General features: G+C 31.0%; 1 long non-coding RNA gene across 1 annotated transcript; it reads right to left on the bottom strand.

The window, feature by feature from the left end:
- Positions 1 to 7387: 7387 nt before the first annotated feature.
- On the bottom strand, positions 7388 to 9726 carry LOC143078052 (uncharacterized). Its single transcript, XR_012979023.1, has 3 exons — positions 9611 to 9726; positions 8350 to 8430; positions 7388 to 7576 (listed from the first exon to the last, which is right to left on the bottom strand). It is a non-coding gene; the product is annotated as an uncharacterized LOC143078052 (long non-coding RNA).
- Between the last annotated feature and the right edge of the window lie 871 nt (positions 9727 to 10597).

The following is a 10597-nucleotide window of genomic DNA, read 5'->3' as shown; positions in this document are numbered from 1 at the left end:
ACATTATTTGTCTTCATGCGTCTAAAATCTGTACGATTCAGAACATTACACCGTGCACCGGTGTCGAGTTGAAAATTAATACTGACATTTTCAACTGTGATATCTTCACACCATGTGTCACTCTCATTTTTTTCATTGTAGAGTGCACCAACAAATAATGTGTCCGAGTCACTTGAGTCATAGTAATTAGAACCTTCTTCTCGGTCTATCTCGTGTACCTTTTTTTCTTTTCTGGTTTTGCACATTTTAGCAAAATGATCTTTCTTGTCACACTTTTTGCATTGTTTACCTTTGGCTGGGCAATAACTTCCTGCGTTATGGTCATAACCACACCTCTGACATACGTGTAGTTTTGATTTGTCTTGTTTATATCTAGGTTTAGCACCTTGTTCATATTTGTGCGGATAACTGTTTTTTGGAGTTTGTTTTGAGTATATTTTCTTTCTGTTTATACTATTGACATTTGGGTCTTCACCAATATTCATGGTTTGTAATTGTCTTTGAGAAAGCTCATAAGTTCTTGCTATATCTAAGGCTTTTTCTAATGTAAGTTCTGACCCTTCATTTATTAATTTTTCTCTAACTTAAGTTGATTTTGTTCCAAAAACAATCTTGTCTCTGACCATTCTATCTGGGTTTGCATACTGACAATCTTTTACCAAAACTTTTAGATCTATTACAAATTCTTCGCAAGTTTCATTTGTTTTTTGTAGTCTACATTGGAATTTATAGCTTAAGAAAACTTGGTTGGATTTGGGTTTAACATAAGCTTCAAAGTTTTCATAATATTTTTCAAGTTTTTTCTGGTCTTCAGCCGTCATATCCCAAGTACTGTAAACATTCCTGCCCTTTTCGCCAACCCATATCATAAGATAAGCGCATTTCTCGTCGCCCTGTTTCTTTTTTAACGGCCCTTGGAACATAAATTCGCAATGCGTTTTAAATGCTTTCCAGGTCCCTGGGAGGTCCCCACTGTCCCAGTTCATACACGATGTTCTACCGTTTATACCGTCTGCCATTTCACTTCGATGCGTTCATTTGACACAAATCTAAGTGTTTATACTAATGACTAGGTTTTTCAACTTCTTCTTGGTCCTTATTTCATGATTTTAGTGGACCGACATCTAACACCATATCATATAACTCAGTTCATCATGGTAGATATGTTTAATGACTTCACATAAGAGAGTACAACATACAGATACATCTGATAACCAAATACAATGTAAGACCAATACATGACAAATTCTGCTTTAAATACAGAATATACATCTAAAGATTTTGCTTTCTGTTCAGACATATAATTTGCCTTATATATACAAAACATTATAATAGTAATCAGATAATTAATTTCATAGTATTGCTCATCATTTATTTTATAACCCCATACTAAATTTTTTAATGTTAGAATATTATTATTAATATTCAGTTTTTCTAAGAGTTTTTTTAACTTTACTCCAGAAATTATCAAGAAAGTGACATTTAAGAAACATGTGATCATAATCCTCTGTGGTGTTGCAATAGTGGCAATTTGAAATATCGCAGATCTTCCACTTTTTCAATAAAACTTTACAAGGTAAAATAAAGTGTAGCAATTTCCAAAGGAACACTTTGTGTTTGTTATCTTTTAAAAAATGATGAACAAACTTTAACCTATTACACGAAAGACTCTTAATGTATTCAAGGTTAAGCATTGTCTTCCATTTGTAAAAACCAACAGGTATTTCAATTTCATTCTTAATTAATATAGTATAAATTTTTCTGGTATCTACATTTTCTAAATTTTCTTTTTTGTTACAATTATTATTAATATGTATTGCATAGGGCGTTTTTACTTTAGTTTTCGTTGAATTTTCCTGTTTTAAAATCTTTAACCATTCTCTTGGAAAAGCTTTCTTTAATTGGTAAAATTCTGACATCCAGTTACTTTTTATTTTAAGCTTTTGTAAAATAAAATTCTCTTCTATATTACCATTTTCATCAATGATGTCATTAACAAAGATAATATTACTATTTATCCAGTTTTGGAATAAAAGTCATTTATTTTTTATCTTTATGAAATGATTTCCCCAAATAACTTCTTGACATATAGATCTAAAGTTTTTTGGCTGTTGTACTTTTTTATTAGTTATCCATGCTTTAACAATGTTGAAATAAAATTTTGGCAGCTCCTTTAACTCTGGAATAGAGTCAGTATTATCAATATTCATATGAAAGATAAGGAAATCTTTTCCAAACCTATTAAAATAAAAAAGTGGAATAATTTTCCAATTTTTTAGATCTCCATTAATTAACCTTTTGATCCACCCAATTTTGATAGATTCTATATATTTATCTATGTTTATCATTTTTAAACCCCCATCTAGTTCACCAAAGCTAAGTACTGTGCGTTTAACCTTTTCTCTTTTGCTTTTCCATAAAAAATTATAGTTTATTTTTTTAAATTTAACAATATATTCTTTTTCAATATGTGAAACAGATGCTAAAAAGGTAATATTTGGTATAATCAATGATTTGATAACTGTTATTTTACCAATCATTGTTAAATGTCTTTTCTCCCAATTTTTAATAATTTTCAGACTTTTCTATTTGCTTTTCTGCATTAAGTTTATGACATTCATTTTTGTTACAACCGAAAAAAATTCCTAAACATTTCACTGGTTTGTTTGTAAAGTTGATGTTTTCATATTTTTCTTTGGAATGTTTGTGTTTTCCTAACCAAATGCCTTCTGTTTTTGATCTGTTTAATTTAAGCCCTGATAAAGTGCCAAAATTTCAATCATGTTTAATACTTTTGGAATGTCTTGTTTTGTTTTTAAAAAAAAGTGTTGTGTCATCTGCGAGTTGACTGATTTTTAAAGAATGTGTTTTCCCATCTATTTTGATTTCAAATCCTTTAATATTATTGTGTTGTCTTATTCTACATGCTAATATCTCGACAGCAATAACAAAAATTAAAGCACTGCACGGACATCCTTGTCTAATCCCTCGAAAAATGTTGAGGGGTTCAGATATCCACCCAGTATTGATCACTGAGCTTTTAATGTCTGTATACAAAGTTTTTATCCATTTGAGCATAGAATCTTGAAAGCCAAATTTTTTTAATGCTGAGAACATGAAATCCCATTCTAAAGAGTCAAAAGCTTTTGTAAAGTCTAAAAATAATAATGCTCCTTCTATATTAAATTTTTCTGCATAATCGATTATATCCTGGATCTGTCTGATGTTATAACCTATATATCTATTTTTTACATACCCATTTTGATCTTCATGGATAATTTTTGGTAAGACATTTTTAATGCGCTTAGCTAATGAATATGCTATTAATTTTGTATCTACATTTAATAAAGTTATGGGTCTATAGTTATCTAAACTCAGTGGATCATTTTTTTTATGGATAAGAGAGATAACTCCTAATTTCTGAGAAGTTGTAAACTCCCCTTTTTTTATATGAAAAATTAAATGTGGATACAATGAATTCTTTTAATTCTTCCCAAAATGTTCTATAAAATTCTACGCTTAAACCATCAATTCCAGGTGATTTGTTCAATTTCATCTTAAATAGTGAATCTGTACATTCATCTATAGTTAATTTTCCTTCCATAATATCACTCTCTTGTGTTGTTAATTTATGATCAATATTTGTATCATTAATATAATCATTTATAAATTTTATATCCGGATTTGTACTTTTATAAATATCTTTATAGAATTCTTTCTCTAATTGTAAAATTTTGGATGAGTCAGTTTGTATCACTCCTTCTTTATCTCTAAGTGCAGTTATAGTTTTTCTTGTTTGTCTAGCTTTTTCCAAACCTAAAAAGAATTTCGTATTTTTTTCTCCTTCTTCTACCCATTGAATTCGTGACCTGATTTGAGCTCCTTTTGTTTTTTGTCATATATTTTCTTCAATTTACTTTCATTATTAATTAATTCTTCTTGAAAATGTTATATTACCTCATCTTTACAATGTTTGTTTATTTGTTCATTTAATTTTTTGATTTTGTTTTCCAATACATGTATTTCACTTATGTTCTGTTTTGCTTTTCTTTTACAGTATTCAATGGTGTATTCTTTGATCTCAATTTTGAATAAGTCCCAATGGTGTCCAATATTTTTGGTAAGTTTTGGATTGTTGTTATATTTATGAATTAGGCCATTTATTATGTTTCTATATTCAATATTATTCAAAATGCTGTTATTAATTTTAAAATATCCTTTCCCTTTTGATTGTGATCTCCCTTTCAACTTTAATGATATAGCTTAGTGGTCTGTGTGAGATATAAGTGCAGGTCTTATATCTGCTGAGCATATATGTGATCTTATTTCTGGGCATATAAGAAAGAAATCTATGCGAGAGGCTTCATTCATATTGTTTTTGCGCCTCCATGTAAATTGTGTATTGTTACTATGTGTCTCTCTCCAAATGTCTATCAACTTTATTGTTTTAATTAGAGTTTTTAAACTGTTAACTGGTTTTTGTGTTTTTTTATTTGTGCTGTAGTTATTTCTGTCAATATTTGATAGAGTATCATTCATATCTCCACCAACAATTACCATCCCTAAGCTGTTTTCTGATATCATATCTTTTACTTTTTTGAAAAAAAAACATTTCTGTTTTTTGGTAAATTTGGAGCATAAATATTCACTAAAGTATGAATGCTATCTTTAATTTCTATATTAAGCAAAATTATTCTCCCTTCTTTATCTTGAAATTTATCAATAAATTTATATTCTATTTTCTCATTAATATAAATTGATACCCCTCTTGATTGTGAATTACCATAGCTATTATATATGTCACCTTTGAATTCTTCATTCAAATCTTTCTCTAAATTAACAGTGAAATGGCTTTCTTGTACAAATAAAATATTACAATGTTGATGCTTCATCCACATATGAAGTCTTTGTCTTTTATCTTTTGATCCTAGTCCCTGACAATTCAATGAACATATATGTATAGTTTCACTCATTATTTGTCATAAGTGTCATAATGGAAATACAATGTTTACCCAAATCTGATGTTAACAACATGATAATAATAAATGCAAAGTCAATATGTATTTTTGTAAATCTATACATTATACCCCTTCTACATACACTTTTTAATTTAATGAAAAATATTCCATTATGTAAGAAATACATATACAATCTGTAAATTATGCTTTTAATGTGTATCTCATAATATTGTGACATTGTACTAATTGATGTTTTATTGTCTATTTTCAGTCGGTGTTCGACCTTGACTTTAATAATAGGTTGACCCAGTTTCACCTGTGATGAATTTAAATGCCACATGAAGTTCACAATTGGTTTGAAAGAAAATTTATGTGATAGTGGATATGTAAAATTTCGTAATCCATGTGTTATAGGAACTTGGAACCTGCACGTATTATTCATAGATTTACCTAGGACTACTAGAACTGTGTGAACACGTGTTACTATATATGGCCAGTCGTTGGCTAAAAATAGAATTGGACTTTCCCTTGCTATACATCTTGTACATAGCGTAGACTTGTGAGACATACTATCACGTTTGATAACAAATGCGTTTTCAGTGAATATTTTAATTATTTTCAGTTGGAAAAATAGATATTGGAAAAAGTGATTAATTATTCACTTCACATCAAGAATTATGTTTCTGCCAGAAAAAGCAGATTCTATTGTGCTATTTATAGCATCCCAGCGGGCACTTTTTTTAATGATCTTTTTGTTCCAAGACCAAATACAAATTTTTATAAAAAATCTTTTCATTATTCTGCAACCAAAGTATGGAATAATTTACCACTCGAAATAAAGAAATGTCCTAATGTGGAATTATTCAAGAAACATAGTTATAATCATTTTCTTGAAAAGTATATGCAAGTTAACTAATTTGTTTTCCTCTAACAAAACTATATCAAATATTGTCATTTATTACCCTTTGTATATTTCAATGATTGAATTGTGTATATACTAGTAATATATATTGTAAATTAATGTATGAATGTATGAATGTTAACTGTATGCATGTATTTTGTTTGAGGGCCTCAATGAAAATTAGACTATTTCTAATTGAGTTACCCTCTTTAAATAAAGAATTTATTATTATTATTATATTATTATCAACGTTGCTTCAACGTTGAAACAACGTCATGCTGAAACGTTGAATCAACGTTGAAATATAGGTTGAAAATGAAAGGTCATTTCAACGTTGAAAATACAACGTTGCATCAACGTTTAGATATCAACGTTGATTCAACGTTGAAAACTCATAGTTGATACAACGTTGAGAATGTTGATAATTAGTTTCTTTATAATGTTTGTGCTATTTTCACATTTCTTGATCAGTGTGAGAAAAACATTTAGTGAAATATCTGTTCTCTGCAAATGATTGGATGAAATTTATCAATACCTCAAAATTTCTTGGTTTCTTCTGAATTTTCCTAGTGTGACGACATGAAAAAAGGTGACCATGCCTGATGACCTCAAAAGGAATGATAACACAAATAAGTCCATAGTACATGGATGCCCCACTCGCACTATAATTTTCTATGTTCAGTGGACCATGAAATCGGGGTTTAAACATTAATTTTGCATTAAAATTATAAAGATCATATCATAGGGAACATATGTGTACTAAGTTTCATGTTGATTGGACTTCAACTTCATCAAGAACTACCCTGTCCAAAAACTCTAACCCGAAGAACAGACGGACGGACGGACAAAAGAATGAACGGACAGACGCACAGATCAGAAAACATAATGCCACTCTTCTATCGTAAGTGGGGCATAAAAATCATTTGAGAAACAGATTAGGACACTAACTCAAGTAATATGATATTTCTCCACTCTCAACAGTTAAATATTAATTATCTAAAGAGCTCAAAGCACAGATAAGGACACTTTAACTCAAGTAATAGGATATTTCTCCACTCTCAACAGTTAAATATGAATTATCTAAAAAGCTCAAAGCAATTTGGTAGACTAACAACCAGTTCATTGTAACGCCTTTGGTGTAAGTTAGTCAGCTCTTCGTATGTTAATACAACACATTTTTGTTGGATGCTCCACGCACTTTTTTAGAGAAAAAGAAGATTGAAAGACATTTATTAAAATATTTGATTAGGATGAATGGATAGTTGGTTGTTTAACATCCAGTGACAAGTCAAATGCATATGCAGGACAAACATGAGAGCAGACATGCTGAGCAGGGTTATAAATGTACTAGCTCACTAACAGTTCACACATGTCACCTTACCCAGACACATATGTTCTAACTCGAGGCTAACCACTCTTAAATGCTATATGTTTGCGGAAAAGCGGCAAATACCAATTTTATAATCTTTGGTTTGAACTAACCTGCCATACAATTATTTAGTCAATATGAGTCATTAAAAACAAGATGAAAAGAGCATTTATTTATTTTCAGTATCTGGAATGGAATTTGAAATGTCCTCATCCTGCCTCTTGTTTTTTACATTCCTCCATCCACCTTCACGTCTTTCAGGGGCATATTTAAGGAACCTGGACATTTCACTCTTCATCATGGTTTCGGTTGCGTCAACCAACCCAGGAAAGGACTCTGAGACACATTCTGTTTGTTAAAAAAACAGTAACAATTTTAAATCACAGAAGTAAATAAACAGCTGCGCCACGAGCGCATGATACGCACGTCGTCTAACTCTTGTGTGTGAAGTTGTATGCAATAATCATAAATAGTTTCTGAGATACGGCACGACATGTGAAAACCCTTCCTTTTTTACAAAAAACTCAATATCTCTAAAATAAAATTTTTAATCATCACCAAAAATTATACAGCTCTTTAGATTAATATAACTAAGAAGTGTGTAAAGTTTGAAGCAATATTCATAAATAGTTTTTGAGATACGGTGCGACATGTGAACTCCCCCCCTCCTTTTTTTTTTTACAAAAAACTCAATAACTATGAAATAAAATTTTGAATCATCACCAAAAAGTATAAAAATCTTTAGAAAAATATAACTAAGAAGTGTGTTAAGTTTTAAACAATAATCATAAATGGTTTTTGAGATACAGCGCGACATGTGAAAAAAACACCCCTGTTTTAGTTACAAAGTCCTGTAACTCAAAAAGTTTTAATCTTATTTTCATGTTTACGCCGGACAGATGGATAGACGGACGCCAGACGTTTGTATACCATAATACGTCCCATCAAAATTTTGACGGGCGTATAACAATTATTTCTTTTACGTAAAAAGTTCATACAGCTACTGCGGATAAGTAAAAAGTAGTCTTGAGGTTGGTTAGGATGAACAGGGTTTCAAATTTGTTTTCCAGTGAATTTTGCAAGTTACTTGCTAATATAGAATTTAAAATAATGTAACTTACCAAGAATTATTGTGAACAACTTTGAGGCACCAAATGAAATTTTGCCATTTTTCCCGCTGAATCAAAGAATTATGGAGGACCCTGAAAAAAATATATGCATCTAAATAAAAAAAATCACATTCAGATTTAAGATGTTTTTAATTTTACAGTCTACAATATGAAAATGCATCAAGTTTATCAAATAATTTTTAACAGACATCTTGGATGTTTTTGCTGTTACAATTTGCTCGTTAATTTCAATTTCTACATGTTCTTTTCTTGCATTTGTACTAAGTGTTAACTCTTTTCTTGGATTGTAATCTGATGTACAGTTGTTTTCGTCTGTTTATGTAGTGCATAGGTGTTTCTCATTTTTATATAGATTAGACCGTTGGTTTTCCGGTTTGAATGGTTTTACACAAGTAATTTTTGGGGCCCTTTATAGCTTGCTGTTCGGTGTGAGCCAAGGCTCCGTGTTGAAGGCCGTACCTTGACCTATAATGGTTTACTTTTATAAATTGTTACTTGGATGGAAAGTTATCTCATTGGCACTCATACCAAATCTTCCTATATCTATAGTAGACTTTCCCTCATAATTTGTTTTTGTTACCTGTTTTAAAATCATATAGTTTCCTTAACTTAGTTTTTTAAAGAAAATGTAAAATGGGTATAATCAGGATGATACAAGTACAATTGTTGAAAATGCTCTGCAAAAAATCATCAGACCAAAAAAAAATCAAACTTCGTCTGATACTTGTCATGATAAAATTATATACCAAATATAATATCAAATCAGTATCTACAAGCATGACGAAAAGAAAGTGTAGAAAACGGATAATTTGAGTGAATTTTCTGAGTCCAAGGACCACAACTGCATCCGTAGGGGAAATCCCGACCCGCAAATAGTGGAAATCCAAACTTGCAAATAGTGACAGATAATAGTACAATTTGGCAGGAATGTAAATGGATTTAGCCTTTCAGCTTTCATTAATTATATATCTAGCCCCCCCTTTTTTTTAAATAAAAAAAATGGATACGACACTGGAAGTGAATGACAGGCCTTCAACTGTTTTATCTGCACCTGTCAATTAATAAATAGCCTATAGGTACTCTATGTGCTCAGAATCAATTAGTAAATACTTGTTTATGTTTAAACCATGTGTTCACACGATGTGTGTGGGCACTGCCACTGCATGGATTTAAAATTTCATGTACGATCTGTTGATAGAAACACAATTGCCTATGTACTTTTAAAATAATTTGTAACAATAAAATAACGTACAGATTGTTCACTTCTGTGTTCTTGTCTCATGCTACCTTTTCCCATCGCTGTAAACGTACGTAGTAGAATAGTTTTTTCTTCTGTTTTCCTCGGGCAGTAAACAATGTTGTTTCTTTCAATCTTTGAATAAAGCGCTAATCGACATGCTAGCCTGGGATCCGTCCCAATCTAGCTACGCGTCGTAAGGGCCAGGTGGGGAACAAATACCATGTGATCGATTCAGTGCCAGTTGACTCTGAATCTAAAGTGAGGCTGAATAAATATTTGCATACATTTTGATGTTTGATGTAACCCAGCACAATTGGAATCCAATTGACACCTTGGACATGTGAAATCTTAAACTTTTAACTTTCTCACCAGGCGATTGCTGATAAGAATTAACCCTTTTCTGCTTACTAATTATCATCATACTACTAATTAGATATAATAACACTATACATCAATTCATAAAAAAAAATAATTACAGGCTAATTTTTACTAATTGATGTTACACAAGAATTGATTGGATACAGATGTAAAACAAACATTGAGGACAAAATTAGTATTAACCAATCATTGACAGGTAGTACATTGATACACGCCTGGCTATACTGACAAGATTAGCCAGGACCCCAGGCTAATCGACATGCGCGAACTTTCGGAAGCATGTTCGTGATATTCCGAGTAGCAAAGTTTTAAGAGCGGGAAATGTTTAAAATTATATTTCAATAAATATGTATAAATATCTCCGTAAATTAATTTTATTTTAAATTGTTAAAATGGTTCGAATATTGTTATAACCCTTTGTATGGAAGAAATATATTTTATTTTGTAGAAAGTGATTATCAGAAAACATGCAACTGAGGTTCTTTGGCAGATCAAAAAGGGGATCGAGAGGGGGAGGGGGAGGGTACGGTTCTGGTGGTTTGACCTTTTTCTGGGAAAAATCTGGTTGATAATAAAGGGAATCTCTGCATGAAGCTTGACCGGAGCGGGCCCTCTCTTAGG

Source organism: Mytilus galloprovincialis, chromosome 6 (assembly GCF_965363235.1).
Source record: "Mytilus galloprovincialis chromosome 6, xbMytGall1.hap1.1, whole genome shotgun sequence".
In the NCBI taxonomy this organism is placed as follows: Eukaryota; Metazoa; Mollusca; class Bivalvia; order Mytilida; family Mytilidae; genus Mytilus; species Mytilus galloprovincialis.
The sequence above is the reverse complement of the archived record's forward strand: the minus strand, read 5'-3'. Positions and strand labels throughout refer to the sequence as shown.